The sequence below is a fragment of the Macaca thibetana genome, chromosome 4 (assembly GCF_024542745.1).
Source record: "Macaca thibetana thibetana isolate TM-01 chromosome 4, ASM2454274v1, whole genome shotgun sequence".
Classification (NCBI taxonomy): domain Eukaryota; kingdom Metazoa; phylum Chordata; class Mammalia; order Primates; family Cercopithecidae; genus Macaca; species Macaca thibetana.
In genome coordinates this window covers 34751999-34768317 of record NC_065581.1, presented here as the reverse complement: position 1 = coordinate 34768317, position 16319 = coordinate 34751999, and the positions used below count along the sequence as shown (strand labels likewise).

At 50.3% G+C, this 16319-nt stretch overlaps 1 protein-coding gene across 15 annotated transcripts in view; it reads left to right on the top strand.

Annotated features, from left to right (window-relative positions):
* The window catches only part of LOC126952767 (ubiquinol-cytochrome-c reductase complex assembly factor 2), a 317841-nt gene that overhangs the window by 66933 nt on the left and 234589 nt on the right, over positions 1–16319 (top strand). Inside the window, exon 1 of one of the 15 annotated variants that reach the window (XM_050787765.1) lies at positions 9240–9243. The exons of the other annotated variants lie outside the window; for them this stretch is intronic. The gene's annotated coding sequence lies outside the window, so the exon portion shown is untranslated. Of the gene's footprint in view, positions 1–9239; positions 9244–16319 lie in introns of those variants that run through there. 15 annotated transcript variants of the gene reach the window in all.

The window sequence follows — 16319 nt, the reverse complement described above, 5'->3', positions numbered from 1 at the left end:
AAATAGCTAAGATTCAAAGGAAACCAATTATATTAAAATACAGCTATCAAAATATTAGAAAAAATTGTACTGGAGCGATATATGTGCTTCTTTATTAATGCACTGAAAGAATGAAATTGAGCAGTCGGGCTGAAACCACATCCTCTCAAAGTAGGGTTGAGCATGAGTGAGACTTCAAGTTTTCTGCTGCAATTATAATATCATTGAAACGATCTGCACTTTCTATGGGTGACAAAGTCCCAGATTCTGGGACCACTTCTGTGGTTTGTTGCTAACGCACACAATGGAAACAGGTGCTACGTTCAAATAAAGAGGAGTGAAAATAAAGATGTGATTCTTCCTGTCCACATTCCCAGGCCCCGGCATTCTATCCTGGGAACTGTAGGGATCCACAGACCCCAGGTACTACCACTGCTCCAAGGGGTGTAGATGCGGGAAAGACAGCAGAAGAGGAGAGCAGGGAAGGGGCCAATCCCTGAACAGGAAGTGAGGGAGAGAGGCCACGGCGCTGGGGGAGGAGTAACCGGTGGAGGGAGGTGAGGAGGCCAGAGTGGCAGGCACGTGCGAATGGGCAGAAGCTGGTGGCCCGGAGTTTACAAAATGTCTGGCCATGCTAAAATTTTGGATTCATACTAGGAATGACAGCCTTGGGACCATGGAGACCAGAGCAGGGATGTGGTCTTATTGATGATCTCAGAGGGGTCCCTCCCTAGAGGACAGCCTGTGGGGCAAAGGTGGAGGCAGGGGACCAGTGAGGGGTGATTGCTGTCCTCCAGGCCCCAGCCAGGATGGCAGCAGTGCAGCAAAGTGGTCAGATTTTGGGCATTTTTTTTTTTTTTTTTTTTTGAGACGGAGTCTTGCTCTGTCCCCAGGCTGGAGTGCGGTGGCGCGATCTCAGCTCACTGCAACCTCCGCCTCCCAGGTTCAAGCAATTCCCCTGCCTCAGCCTCCCGAGTAGCTGGGACTACAGGCACACGCCACCACACCCAGCTAATTTTTTTTTTTTTTTAATTTTAGTAGAGACGAGGTTTCAACATGTTGGTCAGGATGGTCTCAATCTCCTGACCTAGTGATCCACCCGCCTTGGCCTCCTAAAATGCTGGGATTACAGGCGTGAGCCACCGTGCCCAGCCAGATTTGAGGAACTTTAAAAAAAATGGCTTTTTTGAGATATAGATCACATAGCCTACAATTCACCCATTTAAAGTGTATAATCCCATGGTTTTTAGTATGTTTGCAGAGGCAAGCATCGCCACAATCGAATTTAGAGCATTTTCATTAGAAAGAAACCCCACAGCCATCAGCAGTCATTCCCAATTTCTACTCCCCACACCCAGTCTGCAACCTTTCCTCTCCCTCACACCCCCGGCCCCAGGCAATCACTGATCATTTAATACTTTCTGTCTTTGTACATGTGCCCGATTCTGGACTTTCCCCCCTCTTATCTAACTGTAATTATATATCCTTTGACCAGCCTCCCCCCATCCCCTCTCCCCCAAGTCACCCCAGCCTCTGGTAACTAAACTCCACTCTCTACGTCTACGAGAATGACTTTTTAGATTCCACACATGAGTGAGAATCACGTGTCTTTCTGTGCCTGGTTTATTCCACTTAACATAGTGTTCTCCAGGTTCATCCATGCTGTCACAATGACAAGATTTCCTTCTTTTTTTATGGCTGAATAGTACTCCACAGTGAATATGTACCAATTTTCTGTATCCATTCATCTGTTGAAGGACACTTAGGTTGATTCCATGTCTTGGCTATTGTGAATAGTGCTGCAATAAATATTTGAGTGCAGATTTTTTTTTTTCAGCATGCTGATTTTATTTCCTCTGGATATGTTCCCAGTAGTGAGATTGCTGGATCATATGGTAGTTCTATTTTTAATATGTTGAGGAACCTCCATACTGCTTTCCATAATGGCTGTGCTAATTTACATTTCCACCAACAGTGTGCTAGGGTTTCCTTTTCTCCACATCCTTGCCAACACTTGTTATCTTTTGTCTTTTTGATAATAGCCATTCTGACAGAAGTAAGGTGATATCTCATTGTGGTTTTGATGGGCAAAAGACCTGAATAGATATTTCTTAAAAGAAGACATCCAAATGACCAACGGGTATATGAAATAATGCTCAACATCACTAATCATGGGGGAAATGCACGTCAAAACCACAGTGAGACACATTTTAAATGTAGAGCCAGCAGGATTTCTGATGGGTCGAAGGTGCAGGGTGAGGAAAGGAGAGGCACGTGCCCTGCCCCAACCCTGGACCAGCGGCTGGCTCTGGGCAGCTGGTCCCTGCTGTGACAATGGAGCTCTGGTTCCGCTACCTTGCCCCCAGCCTGAGAGGTGCCCTGTGGAAGCTGAGGCAGGAGAGAGGGACAGCTGTGGAGCACTGAACAGGGACCAGATGGCAAGCTCACTTCCTGACTTTTCAAAGCCGCTGTACTCTTTCACATGCATCCTTACTGTCTTTTACACCAAGGCTTCCAGGAAACCTTCCCGCTGCCTCAAACACAGTACTGGCTTTGCTACATGACTTTCTTTGCAAAAACACAGGAATTCCCTCGAGAGATTTACCTAGCTGATTTGTGGACATGGGATGTCCTCTAGTTACTCTCACTTCCTGGGTGACTCGAGAATGTCCTTGGCAACCCCAAACACAACTTTTCTCCTCCAGGAGCATTTCCAAAGACAGCTGCAAGACCAGGAGGCTTTGTCTCAAACTGAAAAACAAGCCGCCTTTAGTAGATTCTCAAAAAGTGTTTGCTGATTGAATGAATGAGGTGAATAGGGGTGAGGAGAAAAAGACAATTTCTGAGGTCCCTCAGAAGTTTGATTTGCTTTGAAGTTCCAGAATATCAATATCCATGGTCCCATATAAGAGCAGGAAACCGTCCCAGGTCCAGGTGCTGAGGCTCAGCACCGTTGTGGGTGGTCGTTCCTGTCCTGCCCCAACACAAGTGCGTCGTGGGCAGCCAGCAGCCCCCCCTTGTCTGTCTCTCTGCTCACACCCACCCGTACCTGCCCCTCAGCCTGACTCTCTGTCCCTTATGGGCCATGCTTTGTGGCCATTTGGTTCTCTAGAGAGTTCTCAGGATCTGGCACCCCCATTTTTTGAGCTGGACGGAGGGACTTTCAGCTCCCAGTCCCCCCTCCCCTGAGGAGTCATATCCCAAGGAAGTTCCCTTTAGAATGCCCAAGACCTCCCAAAGAGCTAAGGCCTAGATCAGAGATTGGCAAACTATGGCCCACGGGTCAAATCGGGGCCACTACCTATTTTCGTATGGTCTGAGAGCTAAGAATGGGTTTACATCTTTAAATGGGTGAAAATGAATCAAGATAAGAATAATATTTTGTGACGTGAAATTATATGAATTTCACATTTCGGCATCCATAAATAAAGTTTTCTTGGGACACAGCCGCACATTTGTTATGTATTGTCGCTGGCTGCATTCGCCCCGCATGGGCGGATTAGACGGCTGTGATGCAGGCGGTGTGGTTGGCAGAGCTCAGGCACGTGCTATCCGGCCCTTTGTAGCACAAGCTGGGGGGCGCCTGGCCCAGAGCACGTGCAGCCCGTGGCACCTGCACCGCCTGCTCCTAAGAGAGTGACTTGGGTTGTGGAAGTGAGTTCCTTAGGCCCTTGAGGCGTGAGTGTTTTCCTACCTGTAATCCTGCTTCCCGCTGAGGTCGGTCTGAGAGTTTGAGGATTTCACGAGATTGGCTTGTGCCATGAATGGCCCCAGCGGCGCAGAGTGGTGCCTTTCGGTAACTCATGCTGCAGCCCCTGAGACTTGCCCTTAACAGGCAATGCTGCCCCCAAGTAGGTGGGCACCTTCCTGCATGAGAAGTCAAGTTACAGGGACCACAGCAGGTGAGGAGGGCAGCCTGGCAAGGGAAATGAAGTCACGTGGCTCATCCTAAGAGGCCAGTGACTGGAGATAGCTCCTTACCTTAGATGGGTGAGGAGACCCGTCAGGGTGGGTCACTGCCTGGTCCAAGAAGCATGGAACACATGGTCCAAAGTGCACTGTCTTGGTGGGCCCAGGGCCCTTGGGCAAGTTCCTGCCCTCCCCTGGGTGTGTCCTCATTGGCGTTTTGGCAGGGGTGGGCTTGCTGCCCCCGCCTTCCCCAGTCTGAGGCCAAGCAGCCCTCACCAGCACTCTCCTCCCTGGCATCTTCATACCACCTCTCAGGCATTCATCAGCCCTAACCACCAGCCCCCAAGGCAGGGCCATCTGGGTGTGGCAGGCCCGGGCCGGCCCGGGAACTGCCTGAGCTCTCTGAGACAAGGGGGTTGAATCCTTCCCTCTCGCCTCCCACTGTGGCTTTATTAATTGTTTATATTGGAGACTGTTAATTGGCAATAACCAGAGTGCTGAAGTGTCTTTTAATCACCCCCTCTCAGGGCCCTGAGGCTGGATTCAATAAAGCGAGAAGGAATTAGCACCCCCCATCCTCTTCATTATCACAGTTAGATAAACTGCCAACACCTGTCATGCAAATGAGCAGGAAAGAAAACCCAGCCCCTCCTCCTGGCCCTGCCAGGAACTTCCCTGGGTGAGGTAAGATGCAGGCCAGACTACGACAGGCATTGCACACACACACACTCACACTCACACACAGGTATACAAACCCACACACTCACCTCCTGTACCGTCCTGACCACACTCACTCACTTAATAGGCGTTTCTTGAGCACCTACTATATGCCTGGAGCTGAGGAAACGGCAGTTTATCAGGGGACCCAAACCCTAGAGGACAATGACAAAGGCCTCTACAGGGTGCTGTGGGGGGCCAGAGGGGCAAGGACTCTCTTTTTGGGATGCAGGGAGGGGAGTGAGAGGAGGTTCTGTTGTCTGTGCAAACCTACACCCTCGAGGAGTCCTAACACATTGCATGGTGCCCACTCCATCTGCGAAGGCACCTGAAGCTCCCTGGCTCCGTCTGTAGGTGAAGAACCACCCCTGGAAGGCTCTGACACACCCACACTCTGGCAGTTACTGGAGGAGTTATTGTTGGCCTTGGAGACAGGGCAGCCAGGAGAGCTTGCAACAGGCAGGGTTGGAGCTGCGGGTGCGGCCTGGGGTTCGAGGGGGGCTGCGGCGGGAAGCTGTGGCTCTCTGGGTGCGGGTATGAGGGCCTAGGCCCCTTGTCCTGAAGGACAGCCAGTGGCTCCCCATCACTACATCTCAGACTACACTGAAGTCCCTGCCACAGCTGAGTTGGCTCCGCCTCTCCACCACTCTCCATTGTTCCCAGTGTTCCCATCACCATCTGTAACACGCCTGAGCTCCAGCCACGCGGGCCTTTGCCACCCCACCCCCGGCTGCTCCTGTGCTGCCTCCTGCCCACCCAAATGTTTCCCATTCATCCTGCAAGGCCCTATTCGGTTTTTCTTTGTGGGGAGGGGTCAGTGAAGACAGTGGGTGGGACAGCAGTGGATACAGGATGGAGTCTGTTTCCTGTTCAGCCCTTAGATTGGGTTTGGACCTGATGAGAGGCGAGGGCCAGACAGTGAAGGGATTGTGAGAAGCTGAGGGACTCCGTGAGCAGATGAGGGCTTTCAGGTACTGACAGGAGGGTTTACCCGTCAATGTGACTATATATACCGAGAAATTGCTATGGCCGCCAAGCTCCTTCTGCATCATAATTGTCTGCAGACCTGCCTTGTCCTCCTGGTGGTAAGCTCCCTGGGGGCAGGGACGGAGCTCTATTTATTCCCATGTCCCAGGTCAAAGTCCTGGGCCAGGGTCTAGAACGCAAAGGAGCTGACAGAGCAGGTTCCACAGCTCACCCATGTTACCCTGGCGCCCAAGCAGGTTGGGAACCAGCACTGACCCCTGGGTGAGGCCCTTTCCCTAAACGGGACTGCCCCCAGGAGGCCACCGTCTCCCTCCTCTGCTCCAGCTCCTCTGGTGACCTCCTGTAGCCTCAGCAAAGTGGGAACATTACTGCACACTTGCACACAGGCTGAGGCAGGCACCCAGGAGGAAGAACAGAGGAGAGGTTGGGGGGCATCTCTCGAGAGGCGCCCACCCGGAGAGCAGTGTGGGGCCAGTCGGCTGGTGTACTGAGATCCTCCGATAAATGAGGGGCCAGGCCCCAGGCTTCCTGTCTTTAGACTCCAGTTTCCTTGTCTGTCAAACTGGGATCCTAAATCTGACCTTGTAGCCTCCCACCTGGAGAATCCCCCAGTTGCCTCCATTGGAAGCTGAGCATAATCTGTAGGCATGCAAGACCCAGGGACCTGGCCCTGCTCCCCGTCTTCCTGCACCAGGCCCCCACACTCCAGTCACGGGGAATTCCTTGCTGTTCCTTGAATGTGCCGCTCTCCCATACCCATTTTTGCCCTTCCCCCATCTAGAACACGCTCTCCTATCTGGCAAATTCTGCTCGGCCTCCAGGACCCAGCTCTCTGACTTTCCTTCACACCCTGCACACTGCAGCTGTCCCTGCCTCTCATCGTCCCCTCTACATGGAACTTCTGCGGGGCCATGTCTCATTAGCTTCACGTCCCCAAGGCCTGTGTGGAGCTGGTGCACAGTACCTGTTTGCCAAGGGAGTGAGTGATGCTTTCTGGGGTCCCCTCCAATTACAGGATCCTGATGGAGTTATCTGTGTGTAGGTGTGAGGAGGAGGTGAGAGGTGGGGGAAGCTGTGTCCCTTAGGGCTGGCCTCAGGCTTTGGAACTCCAATACCCCCTTCTCAGAAAAGCCCCAGTGCCCCATTGCCCTCAGACCCTTCTTATTGTGCCTCCACAGAGCTTGAGTTCAATAGGATTAGGCTGGACTGGGAGCAACAGAGGTGTGAACTCTGAATGAGTTAAACAAAATGAAACTGGATTTCTCTCTCGTGTAAAAGTCCAGATAAAGTCTCCCAGGGATGGCACCACAGCTCTGCCCTGTGCAGCCCTCAGCAACCTAGGCCCTTTTTTCTCAGTGGCCCCACACATGGCCTCCATCCCAGGTCCCACCTCAGGACACAGCTCCCTGCTTTTGACTGGCGGATCTCCCTACTCTTCTGAGTCCGCGTGGATCTCACTACTGACTCCAGGTGGACTCCTGGCCCCAGCCTCACAAAGTCATTAATGCCAGGGTTTTGGAGAGGTGCCCTCTTTCTGTGGGAGTTTTCTAGCTAGTAGAGTGAACACCTGGGGCTGCCAGGGGCCATCCCTGCCCCCCATATGTGAAGCCAGCCCACAGAGGAGTCGGGACAGTCCTGTTGACAAGACTTGAGCACCAGGACCCAGCCGTATCTGGAGGTCCAAACTTTGTATGGACTTGGGCCAATACGTCCACCCCCACCATTTTATTTTTCTTTATTTAATTTGAGTATAGTTCTGTAAAATTTGATTAATACAAGAGCTTAGAATGTCACCCCTCTGTGGATATTTGGATTTAAATAAAAGAAACTCTGAGATGGAGACACACTGAAACCCCAAAGGAAGAAGCCAGTGAAAGGAGTACGTGAAAATGTGGAGAATAGGTCTGCCCTCTCCAGCGTGCCCTGCGCTCCGTTCCCCTTGCTGGTTCCCCCCAGCCCCACCCGGCTCCCAGCCTCCTCTGTCTCTGCCCAGACCTCCCTCTGGACCCTGCAGCTATGTGCTGTGCTCAGCTGCCCACTGGACATGTCTGCTGGGAGAGCCCACACACAGCCCACGTACCACATCCAAAACCAAACCAAAACCAAACTCATCAGCCCCACCCTGTAGCCCGCTGCCCCCTCCTCCCAGCCCAGTCCTCTCAGGGGCACCCCTTACAGTCCTGCGTCCTTAACTTCTGCCACCTTGAGCTGCTGTAATTCAGTGTGAGCGCCCTCACAGTCTCTCCCAACCTGCGGGCCTGCCCTCTCCCCGTCCACTCACAGCCCAGCTGCCAGGGCCTTGTCCTAAACGCATGCTGGTTTAGGATGGACTTTCTCATCCTGAAGCAGGCAGGGTGCTGTGATCTGGAGGAACTGCGCAGAACGCCCCAACAGGGGAGGTGGGGAACACGGGAAGAGCCTGGCGCATGGCTGCCTCTGAGCAGGAGAGGCTGTGAGTCCTGTCTCCTACAGAGAGTGATGCCAATCCAGCTGTCATCCTGGGGACCTCCTGAGAGTAGATGGGTCCAGAGAGCTCGCCTCACCCTGCCTCGTTGGGCCCCACGGGGAACAGCTCCTGGCTTCCCAGGAGGCCTCAGCAAAGTCAAAGCCCTTGGTCACAAGCTTCAGGTGCAGGCAGAGGTAAAGCTCAGTAAGTCCAGGATGAGGACACCTATCCCTCATTCAAGGACTTCTACTGATTGCTAAATACCCTGCCTCTAAATGAAAAGCCATTAAATGAAGACATATTTTCATTAATTTTAGAGAAAAAATTACTGTGGTTTCTAACTAATGTCAAGGCATCTAATTTCTCACAGATAGAAAAACAGCAATTGAACATGGAAAACAAGTTTATATAGGAGTAAATAGCAATATGAGATTAAGCACCACAGTTTGTAACTAAAATGTAATGTGATGAGGGTTTTTCTTTCTCGGGAAAGGACTGGGTGTTGCCTGATGTCAAGATAGGAGGGGAAAGGGTTCGGTGTCTCTGAGGATCTGCTTCCAGGCAGCAGCTGTTGGGGGTCATGGTTATCTTGCACTGAAAAACAGAGAACAGAGAAGCATAAGTTTAGGGCAAAATCGAGGCTTAACGGAGAGCACTTCCACCAAACAGGTGGAAATGGCCATGCAGGCAGCAGCCTGAGGAGCCCTGGAAGTTGCTGCTCCCATCTCCTGCTCAGTGCCTGATAAAGCAAAGCAGTTTGGCCTGTCCAAACTTGGAAGGCAACTCAGATGTATTCCGTGTGTTAATCTCTGCTGAGACACTGCAGAGCGCACTAAACAAGTGGCAATTATGACTTTTTTTCTGGAAGTGTAATGCCAGCCTCCAGGTGAAGCCAGCCTCACTGGGAGCAGTTTAACTTTGTATTTTTAAAAATCATGTGAGCCAATAAATCCTCTCTACTGTTTAAGGCAGTATTTTCTGTTACTTGCAATTGAAATATGCACCTGCAGATTCCTCACCCCCAGGCCCTGCATCCATCTGCGGTTTGCCAATTGCCCATTGAAGGTGCAGTGAGGCTTGGATGCTTGTGTCTGTACTGACCATGTGCAGTCTTTTTTCCCCTGCCATTATTTCCTACGTAACACACATAACAACAATTGTATTAGGTATTGTAAGTAATCTAGAGATGACTTAAAGTACAGGGGAGGATGTGCATAGATTATGTGCAAATACTATGCCATTTATTTTTATTTTTTATCTTTTGAGACTCAGTCTTGCTCTATTGCCCAGGTTGGAGTGCAATGGCGTGATCTTGGCTGACTTCAACCTCCGCCTCCCAGACTCAAGGGATTCTCGTGCCTCAGCCTCCCAAGTAGCTAGGATTACAGGCGCCCGCCACCATGTCCGGCTAATTTTTGTATTTCTGGTAGAGATGGGGTTTCACCATGTTGCCCAGGCTGGTCTTGAACTCCTGACCTCAGGGGATCCACCCGCTTTGGCCTCCAAAAGTGCTGGGATTGCAGGCAAGAGTCACCTCGCCCCTCCATATGCCATTTAATATGAGACTTGGGTATCCTTGGAGTTTGGAATCCTCAGGGGTCCTGGAACCAATCCCTTGCGGCTACCAAGAGATAAATTTATCTAATTAGTGGGGTTTGGGGTGAAAATGTTTTTATAATGAAAAAGAAGGTGGGAGGGGAAGTTGTCAGAAAAGTGGTGTCACTTTTCGAAAGCCAATAGGGTGAATAGTCGTCAACCGGGAAGCCTGAGGAAGGGTCTGTGTTTTCCCAGGACTGGAGGACTCCTTCCCAGCCCTGTTAGGAGGAATAGACATCTGTCCACCCCGGTGCCCACCCGGCCGGGGGTGTGGGCAAGCCGATCCTTACGGCCGGGAAGGGTGTCTGCTCTGGGAATCCAGGAGAAACAGAGCTGGGAGTGAAGCACTTGGGTTTCCCCACCGCCCTGCACGTGCGGGCGGGCCACGGCTCCCTTCCCCTCCTCATCCCTAGCAGAGGTCCTCAAGAGGGAGCAATCAATGTGGTTGGACTCTGAGCGTTTATAAGGTTCAAGCTGAGATACGGGACTATCATTCTGTAATTTTGTGGGGAGGGGCAAACCTGATTCCCCTCAGTGCCCCTTCCAGCTGTGTGAAGCCTGCGGTTCTGGGGCCCAGCGTCCCGGCCCCCACGTTATGGCAGTGAAGCTCCTCCCCGATTCTTGATTACACTGTTTGGATAGGATTGGCTCCCCTCAGCCCGGGGGCGGGGCCTGGGTATTTGCAGCCAATCAAGGAAGCTCCTCAGCCACAGGACTTGGTCCAAATTGGGAACATGACCCATTCAAGCCAATGAGATACAAGGAAATTGGTGCTGGGGGACTCAGAGGAAAGGAGCCCCTTTGCTTTTCAGAGCGTTACTGGCAGATGTGCTCGCTGCCGCTGGACTGGAAGAAGGGAGCATGTGCCTGTAGCTCCACGAATGCGGATAGCCATCAGCGGGCAGAGGGGGCAGTGTGAGGATAAAGCTGACGCCATGGAAGACAGAGAATATAGACGGGAGTAGGGTGTCCAGTGACACCACTGGGTTGCTGGAGCCAGCCTCACCTGAAGCAGTTTAACTTTGCATTTTTTTAAAAAAAACTATGGCAGCCAATACATCCTCTCTACTGTTTAAGGCAGTATTTTCTGTTACTTGCAGTTGAAATATTCCTTCCTGACAATGCTGGTCTCTGCTCCAGTATTGAGGGTCATACCCATGTGGATCAGAAAGAAGGGGCCCCGACGCCGGGCAACAGGCAAGGTTACTGATGGCAGAGGGCTGCTGGGCACATCCCATGTAGGGCTTCAGATGGATGATAGCATCTGATTCATGATGGACATCTCAGGCTGTCGGCTGCTTTGTGACTCAGGGTCAGGCATTCAGTCTCCCTACAGCCCGTGGTGAGACCCATTTCCTCAAAGAAGAGTTACTTATTCAGAAGCTCCAGAGACTCCACTGGGAATTTGCGACTGGGGGCTTGGCTTGTCTCAGGTGAACTCCACACAGCATTGTGCCCTGCCCTGGACACTAAACATCACTAGGAAGGGCTGAGGACAAAGGGGCCTGGACCACAGCTGAGACCCCCTGCAGAGCCTGCCTTTGCTTAGGGCCCCATGCAAAGCTGGATGTTTTCAGGTTGCTTAGAAACCCCTTTTAAGTTGGTAAAAAGAATTGATCTTAAGGCTGCCTTCAAAACCCAAAGAAGTCATGAAGCATTGTGCCTCCTTTTAAGTTATTCATTTGGAGAGAACTTTCCAACATGTCTCAGACCACTGGACCTGCAGGATCCTCTCTGAGGTGCCAGGTCCTGAATCATGGCCCAGTCTCTGTCACATGTGCATCTTACCAAGACATGGAGGACGTCTGTGACTTCCTTCCTGTTGGACACTATTAGTGTTGTGCCATCAGTACAAAGCACGAGCCCACTGGCAGGGTGATGCCCCTTGGGATGAGAAGCTGGTCCAGGCTGTGGGAAGAACCAGAAAGCCAGAATTTCCTGAGGCAGAACTGTACCATTATGTTCCTCTCCCTGCCAGGGGCAAGCAAACTACTTCAAGTGTTTTCTGTTTGTCAGGCAGAGTACATTCCGTTTTCCAGATCAGCAACTGAATGCCAAGCACAGGGCTGAATTAATTTGCTCTACCAAGGAGCCTACATCTGGAACAGCAGCTGCAAAAGGAATGGCCACTCTGTTAAGTGTACAACGTGCCACTGTTGTTTGCTAAAATCCTGGCTATTTTTCACACTAGCCAATCTGGGATAGAAAGGAGATGTGGTCAGTATTGTCCCAACTACATCTTTCTGGTGTTGGATGGTGACACTCAGCCTTGCAGTCCCCTGGGGTTGCAGTGTTGCTTTTGGTTTACTATATTTGTGGGTAGAAGGCGCGCAAGCGACTTCCTCCTGGCCCTCCCTTAGTCTTCTGATCAGGAAGCTGATATGGGGTTTCTCTCCTATAAAGGCCTCCATTTCCTTTCAGGAACTTGAGAAGTCACTGCTGGAGGGGGTTGAAGTCCCGCTGACCTACTGTAGGGAGGATTCAGGTGGGAACAGTTATCCCTGAGCTCCCAAAGTACCAGTCTGCCCTAGAGACCACAGTGGCATTCCTGTTCCCAGGAGTTAGAGCTAGCTCAAATAATTCCCTAATCACCCATTCCTCCTGTGATCATGTCTTAGTTCATTTGTGCTGTCATAAAGGAATACCTGAGGCTGGGTAATTTATAAAGAAAAGAGGTTTATTTGTCTCACGGTTCTACAGGCTATAGAAGAAGCATGACGCCAGCATCTGCTCCTGGTGAGGGCTTCAGGAAGCTTCTGCTTATGACAGAAGGCAAAGAGGAGCCAGCTGCAAAGACCACATGTCAGGAAGCCAGAGAGAGAAGGGAGGTGCCAGGCTCTTTTAGCAATCAGTTCTCTTGGGAACTAATAGAGTAAGAAAGCACTCATTACCATGAAGACAGCACCATGGTAATGAGTGCTTTCTTACTCTATTAGTTCACCCCTTCACTAGGGGTCCACTTCCATGACCCGAACACCTCTCCCCAGACCCTACCTCCAACACTGGGGATCAAATTTCAACGTGAGATTTGGAGAGGACAAATATCCAAACCACGTCAACTTAGTAACCCAGGTAAAGGGCAGCAGCTGTGTTTGGAGGAAGCTCACAGAAGATTTATCATGTCCTATGTGTGCTGTTATAACAGGTTCTAGCTCAAAGGCCCTGTCTGCCCCTGCGTTTGAGAAGCTCTGGGTCTGAACCAACCCTGGACTGGGAATTCCATCTCAGTTACAGGTACTCAAGCAAGCCCTTCATTCACCAAACCTGGAAGATTTTGGTTATAGAATCAAGTAAGACCTCAGTGGGCTGCTTGCTCATTTCATCCCTTCACTGATCAAGGGATGTCTTGATCACTTACCCATATCCAGGGATCACTGCTTTCAGAGTGATTCCCTTAGCACCCACTCCCTGCCTCCTTTTTAGAGGATGGCCATGACCTCTATTTTCACATAGTTACTTAACCTGGGCTAGGCCACTAAAGCTCCTCCCACCCACTCTAAGATTAGAAATCCCATTGTAACAGCAGCACTTCTGCTATAATTTCTAACTATTGAGAGTGGGTAGCTGAGCCCATTTTACAGATTTGGGAAGGGTTGATATGGAGTTTTATTGGTACTGACCTCCAATAAATGGTTGTGCTGTGACAATGTGCCTCTCACATCACCTTTTGCGATGCATGTAATTGACTGCTGGCCCCAGCGGCTGCACTCTGACTCCTCCACTGTGTTTGTACCAACACCACACTTGCCCAACCTGCACCAGGCCTACCTGTGCCCCACAGGAATGCCAGGCCGGCCCAATTCTGTAGGGCTCCTCTTACAGGTGACTGTGGCTCAAGGACTTCCCATTAGCCTTGCTGAAACTTTCTCAGAGCTGCTCAGCCACCTGAAACTCCTGACCCAGCCTTCCTTCCTTCCTTTGGTCCTTCCCAGTGATCAGACCTGTGGTGCCATGAGGGCTCTGCCTACTGCCTCTGCCTTTCTCCCCGTTTTCCTTTGCAGGAATTTTCTAATCCCATCTTGGTGTCTGCATCCTAGAGGACCCAAACTACCACATTTTATACCTTAAGTTGGATAAGAGGTTCATAGATGTTTGTTACATTATTCTTTATACCTTCTGTAAGTCTGAAATATGCTATTAATTTTTTTGATACGAAAAAGACAATATTATTATCCTCTTTCACTGAGAGCATCCTCAAAGGAAGGAGGAAGGGAGAGTCTCCTGGAATTGATGTGAATTGAGAGATCGATTCAGCATTCCTCTCTCTAGCTATTTTGACTTCTGTTCCTCTAATGATGCCAAGGATTTTCTGGTCCCCTTTTGCCAATTAGTGTGGATCATCATATGGTCCAGGTTTGCAGTAGTGACTTCTACAAAATGTCAGAACTTCTGCCAACTGCCTGAGAGAACACACTGAATGCAAAATTTCTGGTGACTGCACCCATACCAATAAATGCAGCCAAACCTGCACTTATATCCCTCTCGCCTTGATAAATGCCCCCTCAAGATCCATTTCTACACATATTCCTCATATCTTAGGAATATAAATTACTGAATTTCTGCAATCCTTTCCAGGTATAACTATTTCCCACCCGGATTCTGAATTTTATCATCTGGACCATGTTCGGTCTGGGTCCTGAATATTCTGGGAGAAACGGTGAGGGGTGAGTCATGAGGGAGCTCGAGAGTGGTACACTGAGGTACTTGGATGCTTAGGGTCTCTTGAGACCCTATAATCCTCCCAGATACCACTGTTCCAGTAAGATATTAATATTTCCTGGTCAATTCCCTCCACTTCGCAGAAGTCACCTGGTGAGGTTGTGAATTCACTGACACTGTAGTTCACAGTAACTTCAGAATCAATCTCTAAGTTCCGTCTTCAGCAATTTCAGCTGCATGGCTACACGCAATAAAATACTATTTCAGCACGGTCATATAATGGCTCTGAATTTTATTCTGTGCCTCGAGGCAAACATTTTGACTTGAGTCTGTCATTTTCTTGCTTTAAATTATCCGGTATTAGGAACAACCATCCAGCCTATGGTCCCAGCACTCATATCCTTTATAAATGGGTCCATGGCAGCTGTTACAGTCTTTCACTTTCGGTTGGTACATGGTCCCAGGTGACCGGAGGGTATAACATGATTAGTTGTTCACCACTGTGTACCATTGGCAACCACTTTCCTATCCAATAATATGAACCATAGTCTGACTGATTTTCCCCCATGGAGTTACGAAAACCAATTCCAAGTAGCTCACATATCCCTAAGGGTTTTGCATGAATCCCACTCCCGGCACTAATTTCTGAATCAGGGTTATTTGACTGCAAGCATCGAAAGTTGACTCTGAAAAAGTGAAACGAGAACAGGGGATTTATTGAGGAGTTAGTGAAGGAGGTCACAGAATAGAAGGAGAAGCTAGACAACACGTCTCAAGATCCACAGGAACCAGGGTAGCTCTGGAGTCTTGAGTAGCATGGGCAGTCTCTCTAGGGTACAGCCACGAGATGCCTCCGTGCTTACCACCTTCCATCCTGTGTGTCTCCATCAGACATTCAGGTTCTGGAGAGAGGTTTTGATTGGACTAGACTGGGTCATGGACCTGACCCTACCATGAGGGACACAGGCCCAGTGATTCACCACCTCACGGAACCAACACAGGGCCAGGCAAACTGTGGTTTCCCCCAGTGAAAAGATGTTGAACAGACAAAACTAGTGTGTGAATTCCATACACCATTTCCTTTCAACTGTGAGCCTTTTCACATTCTCTTCCCTCTTCCTGGAGGGCTCTGCTCCCCTGCAGGCCTTGGCTTAGATGTCACTTCCTCTAGGAGGTTTCCACGAGCGTCCAAGCCTGGGATGTGTGCCCTCCGACACGATACCATAGCACTTGTCTCGCTATGTTGTAGTCGTCTGTTGACTTGTCTTTCTCTCCTGTTGGTGAACTCAATGATCGCAGGGATCCTGTCTACCTTGTGCACATTTGTCAGCCCCAAGTGACACTATTCATGGCACATAGTGGATCCTCAGAGCTATTTGTTACATGAATAAAGATACAAATCTGGCTCTCTCACTAACCTGATGTGACCTTAGGGAAGGCCCTTCCCCTCTGGGCTTTAGTTTTCTTATTCCTAAAATGCAGGGTAGCAGTATTTATTGTTTGAGGATAGTCTGATGGCAGGAAATAGAAATCCATGTATGCTAGCTCAACAAAACAGGGAGGGTATCGTGAGGAATCAGGGCATCTCATGGAACCTGAGGGCTGTGCAAGGGGCTGACTCAGGAACTAAAAAACATTCTAGAATCAGCGTGTACCTTTGTTCATCCTGCTCCTTCTCCTGGGGCCATGTGGTCCTGCCTCTCGCTCCTCTCACACACTCCAGGTCTCTGCCTCTGTTCATGGATGGTAGTGACCACTTCAGCCCACTTGTCTCAGGTTCTTCCAGCTCGTGTGTCCCTGGTTGGGTTCCCTGAGGGGCAGATGCTGACATGGAGCTTGTGGAGGATGTTTACTAGGGAGTGTTCCCAGGCTCAACCCTTGTGGGAGGAAAGGGAAGGTGCAGGAGTGGACAGAGGGGGAAGCCGAGGTGTGATGCCATCCTCAAAATGTCCTCTGATCTCGTGGAAAGCCCTGGACCTGGGATAGTGAGGGGACTGAGCCTTTAACCACTCCTCCGCATTTGGAT